This window comes from Lissotriton vulgaris, chromosome 9, assembly GCF_964263255.1.
Source record: "Lissotriton vulgaris chromosome 9, aLisVul1.2, whole genome shotgun sequence".
Lineage (NCBI taxonomy): Eukaryota > Metazoa > Chordata > Amphibia > Caudata > Salamandridae > Lissotriton > Lissotriton vulgaris.
The window spans coordinates 966,233,321-966,255,400 of NC_141697.1; the positions used below are offsets into that span (position 1 = coordinate 966,233,321).

The window sequence follows — 22,080 nt, forward strand, 5'->3', positions numbered from 1 at the left end:
AAGGGTAACCATAACAAATCTCTTTTAATTAAAAGAGAGGTAGTCGTAGCATGTGCACGATCAAGACTGTGATGATGACATAATAAGTTCCACCAGGCAGTAGAAGAGATCTTTGAGGTATCTTTCCAGTTTGATGTAATAATCTGCAAAGAAATGGCTATAAACAAATCTATAAAATTACGAACATTGCGTGAAACATTCCAAATAGGAGAGGAACCACCTAGAAAAATGTGAACAATATCAAAGATATGATTGGAATTTAAAATCTCATTCAGCTTGAACCATATATGCTGCCAAAGGGATGCAACCAAGGGACATTAAAAAAACATATGAAACAAAGTGCCATCAGGATGAGAACATGACCAACAATGGCTGGAGTCTAGGACTTTGAACTTAAAAAAGTCATTTGGGGTAACAAAAAGTCTATTTTAAAATAAACTAGCAGTTCGCCCCGGCGTTGCCCAGGGCAGAAGGGGGCTGGGGGCAGCATCGCAGCAGGAGATGCGCAGTCTTGGCCGCTTCTGCCCACTCTCGTGTCCACTGTTTCCCCCAACATCCCGACTTTGAGGAAAAGGATTCCGAGCACTCATGGCCCCCGCCCGTCCCTCGGTGCGCCCCCGCGGCTATTGTCCACTGTTTCCCCCGACGTCCCGACTTTGAGTAAAAGGCTTGCGAGCACTCATGGCCCCCGCCCGTCCCTCCGCCCGTCCCTCGGTGCACACCTGCGGCTGCTTCACTTTCCTCAGCCGCCGCTCCTCCCCGCGCTGCTGAGTTTACTGCTCCACTGCTCCTCCGCTTCTCGCCACTCCTCACCGCTTCTCCGCCGCTCGCCGCTCCTCCCCGCCTGTCCGCAGCTCCTCCCTGCACTCATGTCCACCGCTCTTCCTCTTGCTCCTGAACGCCACTCCTCCCCACGCTCCCGATGTCATCATGCACGTCGCAGCCGGCGCTACTTGCAAGGGACTACTTTTTTTTATTCCTACATTTTTTAAAGAACGTATATTTTTTATTTTTATATAGCCTATGTCCTTCTGCTTGCCCTGAGGTTTTCAAAGATGTCTTGGGTGTTTGGATTGGTGGTGTACTTTTCGAGTTTACCTGGCTCAAAGGACACAGTTCTCTCTTTATAATAATAGAATAGATAAAGAGTCTGAGTGGTGCTAGCTGAACAAGAAACAGTGTGAATCTTAGACCAGATAAATTCCCAAATAGGAAAGAAAAAATCGGATGTACCATGTTACAACGCATACCATTACAACTACCTACTATTACAACGCGACCATTACAACGCATACCATTACAACGCATAGCGCTTTGAGGTGCTGGATAGTGGTAAGTATAATTTACTATTCTAACTCCAGTCCCCGTGGACACTAGGGAAGGTGTTGGATAGTAAATTATACTTATTCCCTATCCTAGAGCGCCCCCCAGCGCAATGCGTTGTAATGGTATGCGTTGTAAAAGTTGCGTTGTAAAAGTAGGTAGTTGTAAAAGTTGCGTTGTAACAGGTGTATACCGAAAAAATCCTGTGCTAGATCCTTTTCCCATGGAAGTTCAGGTTTGGATTTGGGGCGGTCAGGAATAGAACGGGAGAGGATATTATAAATGGTAGCCGCTTTGTGTGGGGCGGTAAAAGCTAAGGGAGTGGAATCAGGTGGGACAATATCTGATAGGGTGGTGTGGAATGAGGAGAGGGTAGATAGGGCTATTTTGAGATCAGGGGAACTGGGGAGAATGTGTATTAGATATTTGAAATGAGGAGCAAATGGTAGGGAAATCCAGTAAGGAACCATTAACAAAGAGATCATCTAAATACATAATGCCTTTGTCAATCCATTCCTTCCAGAAGAGAGCCTTGTTGTTGATCTTCAGAGAGTGATTGTACCATAACGGGATAAGGGAGTGTAAGTGCGCTTGAGAAAAAGAGGAGCGAAACAATGAAAGGGAAAGTGCCCTAGAGAGCTTAAAAGTGGGAGAAAGAAATCTTTTTGGGAGTTGAGATAAATGGATAGCAGCGAGAAAAGGGAAAGGCAAAAGCTGAGCTTGCTCTAAAGCACTCCATGCAGTGGGAAGGGGGGGGGGGGGGTGGCGAATCTGCAAGGAATGGCCAGATTTGCTTCAAAGTAAAGGAAGAATGAAAACAGACAAGATTGGGAAAATTTACGCCACCTAAATACTTTGGTTGTTGAAGGCGAGATATGGATGTCCTGGATTTACGGTTATTCCAGAGGAAACAAGTGAGAATACGATTAATCTGAGTGAAAAAATAGGCAGGAGGAGAAATAGGTAACATAGAAAGGTAAAAATTAATAATAGGGAGAAGCATCATTTTAACAGTTGCCAATCGACCCCACCAAGATAGGAATAAGGGGGACCAACGTTCTATTAGGGCAGAAAGCTTGGAGAGAAAATCTTTATGATTGATTTTAACCGTGTCTTTAATAGATGAAGAATATAGGACACTCAGACATTTAATACTGGTAGGATTCCATGCAAAACCGAACCATGGAACATATGAGCGAGACGGAACTTGTAATGAGGTAAGACTTCAGACATCAATATTTAACTTATAACCAGAGACTGAAGAATATTCGGTAAATAAAGAAAAAAGTGCCGGTAAGGAGGTAGCAGGGTTGGAGATATAAAGTAAAATGTCATCAGCATATGCCGTGAATTTGATGTCCAATGATTTGTAAACAAAACTGGAATAGGAGGTGGAAAGACAAATTTTTTCAAGGAAAGGTTCTAATGCTAAAATAAAAAGAAGGAGAGACAAGGGGCAACCTTGTCTAGTGCCTCTATGTAGAGGAAAATAAGATGACTGGGCACCATTAACCCAAATGGAAGTAGAGGGGGAAGAATATAATAATTGGATAAGTTTGATGATATGAGGACTAAAACCATGCCAGCGAAGGGCCCCGAACATGAAATCCCAATTAACCCTGTCGAAAGCTTTCTCAGCGTCAAGGGTGATAACAGCGAGAGATGTTGTCATTTTGGAAGCTAGGTGAATAATGTTAAGGAGAGCTCTGGAATTATCCGTGATAGATCTGCCCTTAACGAAGCCTGACTGATAAATATTGATGAGGTCTGGAACAAAAGTAGATAAATGGGAAGCTAAGATTTTGGCATAAATTTTACAGTCCGTATTGATTAAGGAAATGGGCCAATAATTCTAACAAAGGGAAGGATCTTTATCTTTTTTGGGGAGTAAGCATAACATGGCTTGGGTAAAAGAGCCTTTAGATTCGCCAGAAGAAAGAAAAGAAGATATCAAGGAAGATAGGTGAGATATCAGGCAATTTTTGAACTGAAAATAAAAAAGAACAGTAAAACCTTCTGGACCGGGAGATTTGTCTTTGGGTAAAAGAGTAATTGCTTGTAGTATCTCTTTCTCGAGAAGAGAAATCGATATTGGTGGAAGAGGATTTGGGTATATTGAGAAAAAAGGAATCTATTTGAGAAGGAGTCGGGGTAGATTCAGGTGTGTATTAAGAGGAGTAATACTGAACAAAACAATCAAGAATCTTATCATCCGTGCAGTGACGAATCCCAGAAGCATCAGATATAACAGCTATTTTAGATTTTTGTTTCTTAATTTTAAGATAATTTGCAAGGGACCTACCCGCTTTATTGCGCCCACCATACATCTTGGAATTACATTTTAAAAGATGGTTGCAGGCATAATCGCAAGAAAATTAATTAAATAGAAGTTTAGCTTTGATGAGAGTAAAGAGAGCTTCAGAAGAGTTGGATGTATAAAAAAGGTGTTCTAAATCTTTAATTTGTTTGAGAATAAGAGAGGATTTGGAAAGGGCCAATTTCTTTTTACGAGAAACAAAATCAATAATGAAGCCTCTGGCCGAAGCTTTAAATGCATCCCAAACTAAATGGAATTGAGAAGTGGAATTAAGATTAGCATGAAAGAAATCATCCAAAAAAAGAGTGAATTGATCGACAAAGTGAGGGTCCAAAAGAAGAGAATTATTGAATCGCCAACGGCGAGAACTAGGAGTAGGTGAGGGTAAATCAATGTCTAGGATGACAGGAGCATGATCTGAAATGAGAATAGAGCCAATTTCGACATTTGTCATGAATTGAAAAGGGTTTTGGGTGAGAAAGATATATTATCTATCCGGGAGTGTGAAGCATGGACAGGAGAAAAATAGGAAATTTCCAGAGTATCAGGGTGAGAAAGTCTCCAGGAGTCAATTAAACCTCTAGAGGAGATTGCTTGGTAAAGGGACATTTGCATTTTATTAGGAATATATCTGGTCTGAGATTTACGTCCAGAAAAGGGTCCATTAACTGATTACAATCTCCTCCAACAATTAAATCAACACTAGTATGAGAGGAGAGGAGCATGGATAATTCAGTCCAAATAGTAGGGTCAACACCATTTGGACCATAAACATTGCAAAAGGATAAATCAGTATCATTAACTTTGACATCAAAGTACAACCATCTACCGTCAGAGTCAGAAATCTCATTTTTTAACTGAATTGACAACGATTTATAAAACAAAATAAGAACACCATTCTTATTGTTAACTGACGGTGAACAGAAAACATCACCTACCCATTGTTTACGCAGAGAGGAGAGATCTTTTTGGGAGAGATGAGTTTCTTGCAACAGAGCAACTTGGCATTTCAGTGTAGCTAAATGGGATAAAACCCGTTGTTTTTTAATCGGGTTACGAAGACCTTTAACGTTCCAAGAAATGACACGAAGACCATTCATTTAAAAATAAAAAAGAAAGATAATCATGAAGATAAAAAAATTGAGGAAAGAGAAGATAAATAAGAGCAATAGAGAAATAGTCTAGAGCGGAGAAGGAAGGAAAAATCTGAAAAAACAGAGATAAGCAAAAAGGGAGATAATAAATCATTACCACAGTATACGAAGAGAGAACAGATGAAAAAAGTGAGAGAGATAAGAGAAGCAGAAGTACATGAAAAATGACATGAAGAAAGAAAAAGAAAAGGAGAGAGGGACGTTAGAGGAAAAGAAGAGTGGGAGATGACAGCTCCCCTGAGAAAGAGAGAAGAGAGAAGGATGGCAAAAAACCAGAAGGGCTTCAGCCATACAGAACAACAAACGTGAAGATCAATAGAGTGAGAGCGGGAGCAACAGGAAAAGACGACCACACAAAAAAAATTATGTTAAATGCATGGTCTCAAAAACATGAAATAAAGGAATGAAGAAGAAGATACAAATGAAATGAGAGACCATACACGACGATATAAAACAAATGAAAGAGACTTACCAAACATTTGTGAAGGGAGGGCAGCAAACTGGGGCGACTAAAACGAACAACAGCACAGTACATTGGGGAGATCAGGGAACCAAAACACTTGAAGAGGCGACCTAGAAAACAAGGTAGCAAAACAAAGGAATATTACAAGGAGGAACAATAAGACATGGAGTTAAAAAACAATAGACAAATTACAGTGAACAAAAACATTGAGAGATTAAGGGGTGCTGTGTGCCATGGAATCTTCTTTGTGAGAGTGGATAAATTTGCGAAGATCAGCTGGATCGTCGAAGCTAAATGTCCTTTCTTTATATGTAACCTTGAAAAAGCAAGGATGGATAAGGCCATATCTAGCGTTCATGGATCGAAGAGTAGGTCGTAAATCCAAAAATTCCTTGCGACGTGCAGCAGTCTGCTTCGAAACATCCTGAGAGAAAAAGAGTTTGTGACCCGACCATAATAATTGTTTGTGCTGTTTAGCAGAGTGTAGAATAGTCATGAGGTCGGAGTAAAGAAGAAAATAAGCAATGATGCCTCTGGGCTTGAGGAGGGAGAAGAATTCTTGGGACCAAGACGGTGCACCCTTTGGATGTTCACATCCACATGCTTAGACAATCCAACGATAGGTAGGACTTGTGACTTCAAAAATTGGATAATGTCTGACCCCTCCGAATTCTCCGGAACACCATAAATGCGCAACTTATTGTGCCTATTTCGATTTTCCAAATCCTCAGAGGATTTTTTGAGCATTTCAACATCCTTAGTAAGGCTATCTGCCTTGGCGGCAACATCTTGAGCGTCACCATTTTTTTGTTCGACATCCGACCATTTATCGTCCAATCTCTGTAAGGTGGTGGTAGTATCTGCCATAAAAGGGCGAATGAGGCGTAGTTCCTCCATAATATCCTCAAGAGTAACAGGAAGTGGAGATTTGGAGGGAGATGGGGGTCTTTCTTGAGGCGTTTACCAGTAGAAGCCGGGTCTTTGTGTGTAGCAGAAACTGCAGTAGAGGCTTTTGAGTTGTGTGCGTGTTCCATTGTTGCAATGCTGAAAGGACCAGCGTAGAGTAAGAGAAAAGGCAACTCTGCTTGATGCGCGGGTTAGGAAATCACATAAAGAGCTGCATCAATGAAGCAAAAAACACCTTAAAAGAGGAGAAGTAGCGTAAAGATGGTGCCACAGATAGGTGGGTCACAAAGTGAATCCTGAAGCCAGTGACTGACACTAGCAGAGAGAGTCTGAGGTAAAAAAAACGATTTCAGGAAACAGCAATGGTCGAATAAGAGAAAAAATGCCTCATAAAGGCAATAATGAATGAAGAAAATGTGATTTGAAGGCCAAATCCAGGGAGCAGAGGCAATATAAAAATGTTTTCACAAAAAACAAGTGAAAAAGAAAAAACAAAACTGCGGCCGTTTTCGAGGAGTCATCATTTTCGCATTTTTCTACATCAAAAAATGCATGTTGCAGTCTACAAACATACCCAGCAGCAGGGGGGTAGTTCCGACGCCAGAACAGCAGTTTCTGCCCAGAAACGCTAGCTGGAAACGGGTCTTTCGTCGAGAAAGCACCGCCGAAATCGCGGAGCTCAAGGAGGAGCAGCCATCTTGTCCGCCGCGTCGTGCGCCCTCTGTGTGCATATTTTTTTTAACATGAAAAACAAACATGAAGAAAGTGGCTCTGTCAAATTAATTTTGTTGAGCAATTGTTGACACATTTTTCTTTCGGTGGGTTTCCACCACATTGACGAAACCAAAAGATGTGTTCTGTTTGTCTCTTTTAAGAGGGGTCCCCTGACAGCGCACTGGTCTTTACACCTCAAGCTTTCAGGAAAAGTCATTAAAGATTTTTCCCCGTTGGTTGTATGAAACTTTAGTGGTTGACTTGAAGCGATGTATGGGAGAAGATATCAGCAAAACATTTCTAACTTGTGAAGCCTCTGTGACTCCACAATAAGAACCAGGAATCATTGAAAATGGTTAAGAATGGTATGTTAGACTACTAATCAATACAGTATATAAGCAGAACAAGACTAAGTTCAAAAGATACACCAATACAGCTAGTAAGCTGAAATATCTCAGTAGGTTAAGTCGTAACAGATGAGATATAGAATAGTGACTGCCACAACAATACAGAAGCAAAGTATAGTAAATAAATGTTCCATAAAGAAATGTTCCTTCTCTCGTCTGAACTTAAATTGACTGCAGGATCATCTAATCGGGATCTCAATTCAGTCAGCATAAAAGGAGTCAGCATATAGACTTCTGAAAAACTCTTGTAAATGGAATAAGGGTTTAGCCTAAAGCTTCACACATGCAAGAAAGAGTAAGCAGAGAGGTCTTAACTTCTCTAAGTCTGAAAGGAGTCTCAACAACTTACTGTTGAAACACCAATTAAAAAATAAATACATTTCAGAAACATCCTTATCTTTTCTCACATCATCAGGAAACAAAACAAATCCTTATTTAGGCAGAACATCAGTACCATCCCTTAAGTTTTCCATTGCATTGAATCTGGGACTGTAGTCTGCAACCTTGGGCATCTCGCTATCCTGGTGCACTATGAACAGAAGGCCTCTTCTGAACATTACGTTTCCACATTCACTTCAGGCCCTACTAACACCAGTTTAATACAAACAATACCCCTTTGTTGGACACAGCCCTTCTCAGGGGATTTCCCCAAAAGGTTTGCTTTTTTACTGATTCTCTTTTTGTGGCCATAGCGCTCTAGGCACTTTCCCATTGTAATGCAGTGTGGATGAATACACACCCTTCCTACGCATGCTAGGAAGTGGTGCTTACCGGATTGGTTTAGGTGCTGTACCTGTGAGTACCCTGTAAAGAGGTATACCACATACCAAGGGCAGGTACTGCACTAGCTACTAGTGGACCACATCACTGATTGTGCCACCCACAAGAATAGCCTTTTGAACATGTTTCAAGCCTGTCATTGCAGGCCTGTGTGTGCGTAGTTGCAAATATGCTAAGGTTGGCATTTCTAAACTGTTAGCCAATGCTGAGTGGGCCGCTTACTACCACAAGGACACCCCTATGGCGAGCCCTGAGATGTGGGGCAAGTGTTCGTGATAGGCAGGGCAGGGACACAAGTGCGTTGCCTGTCCAGGTAGTGAATAATCCCCATGTGTGATTTCCCTACCTATGAGGTTTGCTCTCCCCAGAGGTTAACATGAAGGAATGGCTGAGAATAACTTAAGCTGCTGTGGTGGCTTACATTGGAGTAGCCTCATGTTGTTTACTATCATTGGATACACAATGACAATACACCCCTTTTGGTATAGGTGGATATGTCAATAATAGCTTAAAAATGCCACTTCTAGAAAGTGAAATGTGGGTGGTTCTGCACACCTAGTGTCAGACTGAATTTATTCAAAGTGGAACTCAACTGTTATCAGTATGTGAGCATGCATGAACAGTGGGGAAGAGTACCACCTCCCAATGTAAAATGTGTTCAAGGAGACCCCGGAAACTAGGGACTGTGTTCAGCACAGCTATTTGGCAATAAAGCCTATTAACTCTTTGGTGTTCCTGAAATAATATCTCTCATATTTCATAATCCACAACAAATAGGTATTACATGACATTTATGTAACATATATGCAAATAGACTCAATAAACAAAAGTAAAAAGGAGAACCCAATGCATTTCGGGTTCACGCTGAACCCTTCATCAGGGGTTGTAATAACTTAGACGTTTGTTGCAAGTCTTCAAGGGAGTGCGGTTCTGGTATCTACAACAGAATTCACATTGCGTAGCAATTAGATTCACAATACATACAAATTAGAAGTTTGAAAATTTTAAACTGCGTCATGTTTGAGTGTTCGCCTTCACCAACTGTCTCAAGGTTTGCATTCTCCGTGATATAGAGCCAATAGATGTCTAAACATTATAGGTGCATAATGTGTGATAAATAAAACCTAAGGAAAGTGTGTTTTCACAACCAACAATTCAAAAAAATGTGTTCTCTCAACCAACAAACCAGAAAACCGAAAGGGCATGTGGGGGTAAATGTCACCCAAACGTGAAATAAAATGGGCAAGAGTCAAGCGAGCTGAATTGAGTGAATTACCTCCCAAATGCAGATGATCTATTTCGTCTTGTGGAAGCCAAAAGTACCAAGGATTCATCAATGTCCTCTAAATTGAATGTAATCAAACTTGACATTACTACTCCTTGACTAATGAGTTTAAGAAAAATGATAATTCCAATGTGGAATAAATGAATAAATGAACAAACGTACCAATCTATAAACTCGGAGTCAAATCCACATGATATTCCAACAACGTGAATTGATAGCTTCTGCGTTCAGTCTAAAAATTAATTGAGACATGCAGTAAATATACTAAACTGTCTCTCGTTAACATGTACCTTACACAACGCTAAGATTAGGACCTGCGTCTCCTTCTTACCTAAGGGCGAGTCTCTCTTCATTGGAGTAATGGAATATAACCGGATAACGTCCGTTCTAAATTTGCCGGGTAGTCACCTGGGAACAAACACATTAGCCTGAGTGTTTTTCGATGTTGTGCCTCATTTCCAGGGAGGTACAGGCGAATCCGACCGTGGGTTGATTGCGACTGGAATGTCTAGTGCAACTCGTATCATTGGGTGCCAGGCGTTGTGCCTCATTTCCAGGGATGTACTGTGAACCCAACTTTTGGTTCATTGTGACCGGATTGTCTGGTGTGACTCATATCATTGTGCACCAGATGTTGTGCTCATTTCCAGAGAGATAGAGAGCAGCTGACTCACGGTTCATTGTGGCCAGATTGTCTGGTGCATCTCGGATCAATGTGCACCAGATGTTGTGTATCACTTCCCATGAGGTGCGTGGACAGCTGCACCCCACTCACCCCTATTCACTGCATAATCCGTCCTGCCCCTTCCTAACCCAGCATGACGACTTTGTGTTGCCAGGTAATATCGCCCTTATCAGACCGGAGAGCTGGGAGTAAGTGACTGGAAATAGGAACTCTTACTAGAGTGATCAGATGTGAGCCGGGAGACTGTGTGACCCCTGTGTGATTCGCCATACTTGGCTGTTGCCGGAAAGCGAATTGAGAGACCTATTTATTGAAGTGGGACAGGGTCTAGCCTGTTCCTGCTCCACATAATGTGGGTGAACTTCTCGAGTGGTGGCGAACCCACCATTTGTCGGCTGATGCTTGGTTGCCCTGATAGTTACTCCAGCCTCCTACCCTCGGCCCCTGATTAAGTATGACTCCGGCCTTAAACCGGTATAGTAAGGAGTATTTTTTTCTATTCTAACCTGTGGGGAGAGTATTGAGGGGCTTAACTGAGAGGTGTGGCAGGGATTGTTCTGCGGGGTCTGCATTCATATTATTAACGGACCTGCAAGATATCATTTGCACCATGTTACAGTGCAGTGTGTGTGTGAGTGTGCTCCACACAGACTTGCCAATATAATTCGCACTGTGTTATGGTGCTGTGTGAGTGTGGGAGAGTGTGCTGCATGAGAACAGCCTGCTAATCGTTGCACCGTGCTGCTGTTTGTTTGTTTTATTACCTAACAAATACTCCATTTTGACATTGGTTTTATCCGTGTGCCCTTGGCTGACAGTACTGCTGAAAAGTATTATAAATTCCTATGTGTACACATTCCTCATATCGTTGGGAACTGAGGTGCACTCTAGAAATGTGTGGATTGGAATTGTGTTATTTGGCAGGGTGGGCCCAGTTCTGACAACGTAGCGCACCGCATAAGGGTGCTGGAATAAAGTAGCATTTTCCCCCAATGTGTATCTTACTGATGTCATTTTAACACAGTTGGGCCTAGTACTGCTAGCAATAATTCCAAGTGTAATTTATGCCCAGAAATACATGATGTTCATGTTGTGTTTACTAATGTGGGTGTTGAATGCAATCTTTATTTAAATAGACTACGTGCAAAGTCTCTTTTGTGACACTCACTGTATTTATAGTGTGAGAGTGCTGTGCCAATGCTTTCCAGGGTGCCTCTTTGATAAGCCTGAATGCTCGGTGCCAATCTACCTAAGGGTGAGCGGAAGTTATACAGTGATTATATTCAGCTAACCCTGACAGGAGTGGTAGGTTCTGCCTGGCTTGGCACCACCTCAGCCAGCCAGAAAGTACCAGTTCCAACACCCTTTCTCTAACTAACGAGAAGCATGATAATGCACCTGCAAAGGAGAGAAAAAACATACTGGCATGGTGAAAAGCATTTCATTTGAGCCTATAATCAGTCTAGCCTACTTTTGCAGGCAGCATAACTTCGAATACGATTGATAAGTGCAAAACGCAAATAAGAGAAGATGTGATTATTTATTTGTTTCAACTGAGCATTAGTACACTTGTATATACATCTGTAGTCTCTACAATGATTACATTTCATTAATACATTTAAATGCTTGACATGTTAAGGAAATTAAAACACATAGTGAGTGTGTCATATATGAGTATATATTATCATAATATTGTGGCAAACAAAGAGTGGAGCTTACATTTCCCTGCTCCACCCCTTGACCACCTGTCTTTTTCAGTTTTAGGTCTAGCCTACAGACACTACGCATGTGCTTTTTCTAAGGAGATGACCTACTTTGTCTAACAAAAAAAATGGTATACAACTGTTACAACGAAGTTTTTACCACGCACTACCATTACGACGCAGGCATTACCACGCATACCATTACAACGCATTGCTCTGGGGGGCGCTCTAGGATAGGGAATAAGTATAATTTTATATCCAACACCTTCCCTAGTGTCCACAGGGACTGGAGTTGGAATATAAAATTATACTTACCACTATCCAGCACCTCTAAGCGCTATGCGTTGTAACGGTATTTGTTATAAATACCGCGTTGTAATGGTATGAGTGGTAAAAGTATGCGTTGTAACGTCATACATCCCCAAAAAATATATATACTCCAAAGGGGCTTTAGCCCGTCCATCACCTACCATTATCACTGCTCTTTTTTGCCTTCTAATTCGGCAGTACGCGTGAGGCTTCACTTTCTACCCCACTTCCTTTTGTTGGTGTGGAGCACGGACCAAGTACAGATTCATTCATTTTAATTAGTGTAGTTCACTGATCGTGCTTTGATTGAGGTACTTTTTCTTAAGGTATAGACAAAATAGACTCGGATACATAAGAATAAAGGATGGGCAGGTGTTTGCTCTTCTGAGCACATGAGGGGGGACTACTTTAGAAGATGTTTTCAACGGTTCTCAGAGCCTGGCAGTAGAAATGCACGACATTTAATAATGAACTGTGTTACGGTGTTTCTGAGTTGTACGAACGGAGTGCTCTTTTTCGTGCTGCCCAAAACTGCTGTTCATTTTAGAAATGGCGAGATATGATCAACTGTTCTCAGACAAACACATCCGGCGGATTTCCGCAGCCTGGAAATGGCCCTTACTTCATTACTTCTTGGGCTGACCTCTTTGCCTTCCTATAGCTAAAGCGCCCTTTTCCCGTATTGACAAGTAAGTGTGAGCGATCTAACTTTTCATTCCTCTCTGGGCATGTGCAGACCACTGGCTGCTCTTAAAAAGTAAACAACTAGCAGTGTGGACTCTTGTTGCGGAAGCACCGAAGGTGCACCTAGGTCAAGCATGTCTACACTCTCCCCTGCTGTGGCAGTGGCAAGGGCAAGCTGCCAGAAAGAGATGTTGCCACTGGTGCTGGGCCCTTTAAGATTACCACCCTGCTCATGGGCTAACTGACCGTCATTACTAATGCTCACACTCGCACAGCGGCAGACATTCTACACCACTGAAGAGATCACTGATTAGCTTAACATCAAGAACAAAGTACCAAGGGGAAAGGAGGTGGTGCAATGGCCAGGGCTGCTGACTTTGGAGCTGAGAGCCAGGTTTGAGTCTTGGAGTTTGCTCAACATCCTGATATTCTGGCCAAATCACTTACTGGCAGATGCATCAAAGTTATGTTTTGCGAGTCCTTAATAGCGAATTTTAAGGAATCGCTATTAAAGACTCACAAAACGGGATGCATGTAGGAATCGCAATGTTATTAGCGATTCCTTAAGATTCCTTATTAGCGATTCGGTAATAGCTAATCGCTAATAAGGAATGGCTTTCCCATTCATTCCTATGGGCCTAAGGCCCATAGGAATGAATGGGAAAGCCATTCCTTATTAGCGATTAGCTATTACCGAATCGCTAATGTTCCGCTATTTCAAGGGTGCCAGGGTGTCCAAAGGACACCCTGTTGCACCCCTGAAAAGACCTGTGCACAAATGTTACACACACACATGCCCTAAGGGCATGTTTGTGCGCAACATGTAACTTTGAATAATGCACAAAAGTGCATTATTCAAAATTTTAGCAAATTACCACTAAGTTCAACTTCATGGTAATTTGCTCCTATTAGCGAATTCGCTATTTTTTTGGGTTTCATGCATTGCTTTTAAGGAATCTCATTTTGAGATTCCTTAAATGCAAGAGCAATTTAAGGAATCGCTATTTAGAGATTCCTTAAATTTCGATTTTTGCATTTGGGATGATGCATCCCAAATACAAAAATACCGGGAGCAAACGGCCAGATTCTGAGAATCTGGCCGTTTGCTCCCGGTATTTTCTTTGATGCATCTGCCTGTTAATCTCCAAAAAAATGAATGTGTCCTTGTGTAATCTAAGTAGTGCTCATGCAATGTGCTCCAATACATTCGAGTCGAGTTTGCAGTATATAAAACTGCAACAAAAAAAGTGTCTCAAGTAAAACTATTTCTGTTTAACCCATACCTGTCTACTTCTCAAATGTGTGCTCGGAAATATCCATGATCTGCTCAGAATTATAATTTGTCGTTTTTTTTCACTGAATCACGGTTCTCAAACACACCCTAAATGAACCAACCTCAAATTAACCAAACAACTCCATCAAGGCATAGAAACATTCAAGATATCATGTGGAGCATGTGGAAGAGAATCACTGTGATCTTAGAGCCGATATTTCTTGCTCCCAGCACTGGGGCCTAGCTTCCGTTGGTGCAGCAGGTGCAGTGTCACCGGAGCTTAAGGACCTGAGTGACCCACTAAAACCTGATTATTCATGTATTTAATCATTCAAACAGCAGCCAGGGGGGCCATGACACTTTGACTACGCGTCTGTCTCTTCATGACGTTTGGAATCATTACTAATTGCTGCCCATAACAATTAACCTCAACCACCTTCTTGCTATCTTACTGGCTTCGAAAGGGAGGAACGAAGCCCATTGTGTAGATTGCTGGGGTTGGTTGCTTGGTCACTTTTTACTTTTCCAGAAAGTTTTATTTCGGGAAGAATTAAATTTAAATGTCTTGATGACTCAAAGTCGACATTGCTATTGACTTTTCAAAGCCCTCTGTCATTTATTCTCCAATGTACTGTACCAGAGCCAACACGTACTAAATTAATTTTCACCCAATCGTATTCTGAAATTGTCTTAATATTCAGCCACTCCTCTGGACTGATCGCCATCTGTCTCCTTCTCGTTTAATAAATATTGTAAAAAACTGAAGGAAAAAACGGTAAAAAAAGGCCCACCCAGTGTGTGAGCTAAAATAGCCCTTCAAATAAACCTTAACAACCTTGTGGCCATTTTCCTCAAGAAGCCCTCTTGAGTGAAATCAAGGAAGTTCATGCTGAGTTTACCCTTGCTCTTGGTAATGCCTTCTAGCAAGCGATTCATCCCTAAACTAGGAGATGGTGGGGTTTTGTGTGGTGAAGAACAGGCCGGCACAGCTACCCCCACCCTGACAGTTGTCCTCTGACTGGGCCGCACCTGCTGAGGGACCCGTACCTGGTCTTGGACCACCGGCATGATTGAATCCTTCCTCACCGCCTTCTCCAAAGCTAGCAGATGCTCCGCAACTTTCTGCGAAGTCTCCGCCATGGAAAAAATACCTGTCCCTGGTGCCCGGGGTGCGCAGGGATCCTTGGAAGTCGAAAGGAGGGGACAAAACGTCTTCCTTCCTCTAAGTCCCACAGCCACAACCCCGCACTACCAATAGCCAATCTCTCAACCCACAGTCCTTAGACCAATCTCTCACCCCACAGTCCTTAGACCAATCTCTCACCCCACAGTCCTTAGACCAATCTCTCACCCCACAGTCCTTAGACCAATCTCTCACCCCACAGTCCTTAGACCAATCTCTCACCCCACAGTCCTTAGACCAATCTCTGACCCCATAGTCCTTAGACCAATCTCTGACCCTACAATCCTTAGACAGCACCACTTGCCCAGCAGGCCAGTTAGAGCCCAAAATCGCCCACCTCACCAAGCCCCAAATTGCCAACTACTGTTAGAAGCTAGAAAAGTTTTACATTGCAGTGACAAACCTTTCCAGGCACTCCTCTGTGGAATAAAGGCCAAATAGGATACTGAGGCATGCTTGCTTCAGAATTCCAGTATGAGCAGTAACTCATGCTACTGTACATATCAGAATGATGAGAGTTGCTGCAAACCCTGAACTTCTGCAGTTTTCCCCGGCTAAATTTCAGTAGGTTACTCCTGCCGAAATTTACTGGGATGAAATGATTGGTAAATACGGGACATAAGGCTTTTGATTTGGAACGCACCAAAATCTGCATGTTATGCCCCATTTTAAGGCTGGTATACCCTGAGCTCGGGTGGGGTCCGTTAGGAAGCATTGTGGGGGATGGCCTTCACGATCCAAGTGGTGCAAAAAGGGGAAAGGAGCCAAAGGCCGCGTAAATTTGAAAGACGCTTGTGAAACGCTACCCACTGGAGCCACTTGGTGGTGTTTGAACAGGACAATGGAGGGCCTTAGTGTGGGTCCTTTAAGCTCTTGGTGGGGCCATCCATAGCATTCATGGAAGAAGTTGTTTTTAGGTCCAAAGTTCAGGAACAGAAGCAAGGTGTCATTGCAGTAATTCAACAAGAGTGGTAATTTCATGGAGCAAGAACTGGATAAAAGGGCATTCCCTGGCCAGAAAGAGGGGAGTCGATGGAGAATATGGATGCCTGCTGGATACCTGGCATCAGGGCACGAGTCGGTGGAACACGTGGGTGGACCGCGTCCACCCACTGAAAATAGTGGGTGGACGCCATCCACCCTGCCAAGAAATTGGGCTGCACTGAAACATATGCTGAATTTTCCCAGTGTAATTTGCAAACACCTGGACGCATTCAGCAGCGCCTGCACGACATTGCACAACAACAATGCGCAGGGGGAAACAGGGGTTTCTTAGTTCAGACTCCCGCTGGGCCCATAACAAAGGCCCAATCTGAGGGGTCATCAGGCCTCCCTTTGTTCGAATCTCCTGCTGGCAGCAGTCTGGAGCCTCACACATAGAAGCAAATGCAGCAGAGGGGAAATAAAGGCTCCCACCTTGTTAGCACTTCACACATACTTCAGAGAGGCATCTTTTCAGTTTGTTCAGTCTCTGTTTAAAAGATATGCATGCACTGTAAGATTGTCAGATGTGTTGGTCTTTCCCAGTATTTGCACAAAATAAATGTCATTTATATAGTGCTTACTACCCCTGAGTAGGTGTTGAACTAATTTAATTACCACTATGTTTTCTTTTAAAGCACTATGGGTAGGGGAAGTTTACACTGACAAAAGGCAACACTGTTTTATGTGTAGCTTACCAAAGTGTGAATCTTCTGCTTAAATCAGGAGGGTTTCCCTATATACTCAAAATATGCTCAGGGCACAAGTCCTAAAAAAAGAAGTGGGGGGACGTTGACGTCACAACAGGAAGTAACGTCACAAAACGTGGCTTGCTCTCGGTGTCAGTTTGTAGTTATCGAGCTCCCGTTAAAATAAGTGGGGGGGATGACGTCCACTCGCGTGGTACCCCGACTCGAGCCCTGAAAAATGCTCCAATGTAATTGTGATAGACATGTTAAACATATATGTAAGGGCATAAGATCTGATGTCACTTCGTATGATGCCACTTCCTTTGATGTCACGCGCCGCGATGTCACGCGCCGTGATGCCACTTGCATTCTGATTAACTAGGTTAGTCCCCCCACTTCTTTTTGTAGGACTTGGGCCCTGCCTGGCATTGTGCCAGGGCTAGCTAGCATGACCATGGCACTCACTGGCAAGGCCTGCCTTCTGGCCGTCTAACCAGATGGCTATAGGCAGCGAGTTAAAGATACTCATGCCAAGCTTGGGATCACAGTGTCAATGAAGAACAAACTATGAGGCACTCTGGAGGTCTCGGACATCTGTGTACTATCACCAAATGAACTTATTAGCTCAAAATATTGCTTTATTTGTGGATGCCTGAGAGTGGACTATCAGTAAGCCCCTCCTCTCCTCTGTGATGTAATCGTGTCAGTGTTGTGCTCATGCTGGCACAAGCGCCGGCATACTAGATGAATAGCGACCAGTGTCCTCTGGAAAAGCTAATTATAGGCCTCTGTCACCCAGACGTGACATCCCCTGCAGGCAGTGGAGCTTTAAATCTCATATGAATTTGTAAGTAATGGAGTGTGCGGTGAGCCTCCACGCACTGCAGCAGAGCCAGTGTCGTAACACAGAACCCTGCCGCCACCGCGGTGCAGTGGGGCCCCCAAGCTCCAGAGGGGACCATCAGCAAAATACTCTGGCTGGAGAGCTCCTGATGGAGATCGGAAGGGGACCCTCCATGTACCTTACAGGGGGGCCAACTCAAATTATGTTACGCCAGTGAGCAGAGCGCAGGTTACAACTGGGACACCGCTCCACCAGACTCGGGGAGGTAACCAAGAAAGGCCCAATCTGTGGGGGAGAGTAGTAGGAGTGTGCGAAAATCCCATAATTGCATAAATACGTGAAATTGCAGAAAAAAATACTTTAAAACTACATGCACTTTCTTAAGATACAAAACTAGCTTTTGGCGCTGCACTCTTTTATGAATTGTGGGTACATGTGCGCTGAAGAATAGCCCAAAAAACGGCAGCATCGCAAAAGGGAGAGGTGTGGCGCCGCGCCCAGGGTGACTGATGCTGGAATCTGGGGATCGCCGTTCAATCCCCCTGCTCCAGCGGCAGGTTACCCCAGCACCATGTGACTCTGGGCAATAGCTTTCTTAATCTTCCCAAAGGCCCCCAGCGCCTAGAGACCCTTACGGGTGATTGTTCGCGCTTTACAAATGTGGAATATTAATATAAACAGCAGCCACTTGTGTGCTGGTTCTTTATGCTAATTTATTGCTGTGAGTGACACATAATTACGCGACGTGGTGTGATAGTTATTTATGGGATTTCATGTAACCTTGAATTACGTGTGATAAGACCAGCGGAACAGGATTTTCGCCTGGACCTAGAGATTAGTCCATGTGCCCTCGCTGTAAACATGGCACACGTCGAGGGTACACGCAGGTTGACGGCGTCTACCCACACAGTAATATCCTGAACCCGTCCCGGTGTAATTTTCATACAACTGTACACATTCAGCAGGGCCTGCACGTTGTCTGGTTTCATTCGGTGCTGCAACGTGCAGGCTGTGAGTGGGCTTTCATAGTGCAGAATCCAGCTGGGCCCATAACAAAGACCCACGTTAAGCAGACAAAGGCCTTCTTTTGATTGAGTATTATGGTTGGGAGCTATCTGGAGCATCACACCTACCTGCAAATGCATTGGAGGGGGAAAAGGCTCACATCAGGTTATTACTTCACAGGTACTTAAGAGACGCATGCTTTTGACTTTGTTCAGGTTCTGTATATAAGACATATGCATGCACTGTAAGAATGTCAAATGTGTTGATCTGTCCCAGTATTTACACAAAGAACAATTTAAATATCACTATTGATTTGTATTTCTTTTATAGCACTAGCCATCCCAATCCATGGTGTCGGAGCGTTTTACATCTCACATACACATTATACATAGACTATAAATCATATGTGTGTAAATCAGTGTACAGGATGTGTTACATAATACAGTGAGGGTTACAAGGTGTAGGAATCATATGGGCTTCATATCTCATTGTGCTATATTAGAAGGATTGCAATGTATGTACTGTAAATAACTAAAGGATCTCTGTTTTAAAAGCCGTAACTCACTTACCCATCAACATAACATACAAATCTGTCATCTGCGTGTCACATGATGTGCTTTTCAGGAGAAATATTAACCCTCTAAGCTACTTTGATTAAAAACTGGGACTAGACAAAACACAGATCTCTCCAACAAGTGCATTAACCACCAGAGTTATCTTACCATTATTATTATTCCCTAAGATTTACTGGGCGCACAAAGATCCATGCATCAGATGCCTTAACCCCATGAGATAAGTTAAATTGCAAAATTTGAAACCATTTAAGCAGAACAGATTTACCGCCATGTTTCTCCTCGTTGCCACTTTCTTTGTGGCAGTTTTTTTAAAGATAAATGTAAAAGTGGAGGCCCAGATGTTGCATTGTGGTTGTGTCACTTTTTGTCACAAACTCAATGCAAAATCTCATTTGTTAAATATTGTAATTTGCTCAAATGTACTACTAAACATATGTGCAAGGTCATAAGATCTGATGTCCCTGCTTGTGATGTTACTTTCTGCGAGGCCATGGGTTATTATAATGCCACTTTCTGTGATGACGCACGATGCCACACTCCGTGATGCCCCGTGCTGTGATTTCATGTGCCATGATGTCACATGCATACTGCCTAACTTGGTTAGTCTCCCCACTTCTTTTTTAGGACTTGTGGCCTGAGTGTAAATTAAATTGGTGCTTATAGTGAAGAGTAACAAATGAGGCAGAAGAAATGCTTATGCTTACAGCATCCAGAGCAGACCAAAGCGGATGCCATTAACGACACCTGTTCCAGTGTTAGGATCTCATTTTCGACTGGACTTTCTAGACTAACAGGCCTCTTCTGTTCCGGCAGCCCCCCTAAAAACACGAGCACGGCACATCTGTGCTAATCAAAAGCAAAATACTCACTCTCCAGGGTCGCTTTACACTCAGATGACCATGTATCATTTTTATGGCACTGAAACGAAACACATCTCTCTATCGCAGGAAGAAACCTACAACATTAGAAATTAACAGGTATCTTTGTAGCACGATTATCCTCCACTTCTAAACCATTGATGTACCAAGGCTTCTTTATTTTGTCCCTTCTCAGGCTTTACACCTAAGATTTAGAACAATATACTGCTTGATTCAAGACTAGGCTCTTTCCCCCACATGCATCAATCTAGGATTTTGCATTTCTTAAATAGCGAAAATTAAGGAATCGCTATTTAGGAAATGCAAAATGCTATGCATCAAGAAATCCTAAAAGTTTTTAGGATTTCTTAATTTTCGGAAATTGCGATTCCTTAATTGCGAAGTGCAATTAAGGAATGGCATTACATTGATTCCTATGGGCCTAGAGGCCCATAGGAATCAATGTAGTCAATTGGAAGGCAGTAGCAAATTGCGAGTGGCACTTAGAAAATTTCATGGGTGCAGGGGGGGGTCCTTTGGACCCCCCCCCCGCACCCATGAAATGCATTTGAAAGTGCATGTTTCACACACACATGTCCGAAGGACATGTGTGTCTGTAACTGGACAGTTTAAAAAATGCATTTTTAAGCATTTTTAAACAATTTCGCAAATTACCACGAGGTTGAACCTCGTGGTAATTTGCACTTCCAATTTGAATAATCGCAATTTTTTTTAAATGATGCATAGCTTTTAAGGAATCGCAAATTTGCAATTCCTTAAAAGCAATCGCATTTTTGGAATTCGGTAAAAATACCGAATTACTCAAAAATGCTTGATGCATCCCAAACACATATTTAGGAAGTGCAAACGGCCGAATTTACCGATTCGCACCGTTTGCACTTCCTAAATAGGTTGATGCATGTGCCCCTTTGTTTCTTTTTCCTGGTTCAAAACTCATCTGAAAAACCATCTACTTCTGAATCAGTTAACCCACCTTAGCCCTCCAGCTCACCATCTCAGTTTCATGACAATTAGGCCTGCCCAAAATGTCAGTTATACAGCATAATTAACGTAATTTTGGGAATGTTGTGTAATGCTTGTTACGCAAAATTGTATCATTTTGCCATGGCACGGCAAAATCATTGTGTGGGAGCATGGAAACAACCAAAGTGACTAGAACACAAGCAGCTGTCATATGCAGTACTTGTGTATCTGGATATTGCGTTACATTTCAGATTAATATTTTACCCAATCTTGTGTAAATATACCAACATTTTGCAGAATTGTGCAAAAACAAAGTTAGCAAATTTCGCACACTATCCTTGATAATTTTTTTATGTTAGATGTCAATGAACGACTATGTATTAGAATCTCAGTCTCTGCACTGATATACATTAGAATCCTAGTTCTCCTTCCGTCACTTACCTTTCTGCTTCCCCTTCCCCGCTCTTCAGTAATCTTCAAGTTATGTATAAACATAAATTGTTCCTTTTCTTATGAAACTATCTCATCCTTCCACATATGTGTACAATACACACAGACAACAGCACTGAAAACCCTTCTTGGATTTGTCGCTCTATCTGTTTCACTCAATCTGATGACTACATTGTTGACATGAATGGGTGTTCAAACTGGAATGTGTTCAATAATCAATGCCAACCAGTCTACTTTAAGAAAAATTAATATGTACGACACTTCATGTGCCATGTAGGAGAAGAAGAAATGTTACATTTTGCTATCTTATCTGTAAAGCTCTGAAACATCATTTAGGGTGATGTCTGCACTTCAGAAAAGAGCAAATAAAATGCTATGCACAGTGCCTCTCTAGGACTCTGCATAATGTATACCAAGCCCTCTTCTGTGCAATAGACAGCTGGTCGCAGACAATGAGAAAGCCCCTCGCTCCCCATCGCCAATATTACAATTGTATTTTTTTAAACCTA

General features: G+C 42.5%; 1 protein-coding gene across 1 annotated transcript in view; it reads left to right on the plus strand.

Moving 5' to 3' along the window:
• The window catches only part of MAPKAPK3 (MAPK activated protein kinase 3), a 282,502-nt gene that overhangs the window by 72,538 nt on the left and 187,884 nt on the right, over window positions 1-22,080 (plus strand). The window lies entirely within an intron of this gene.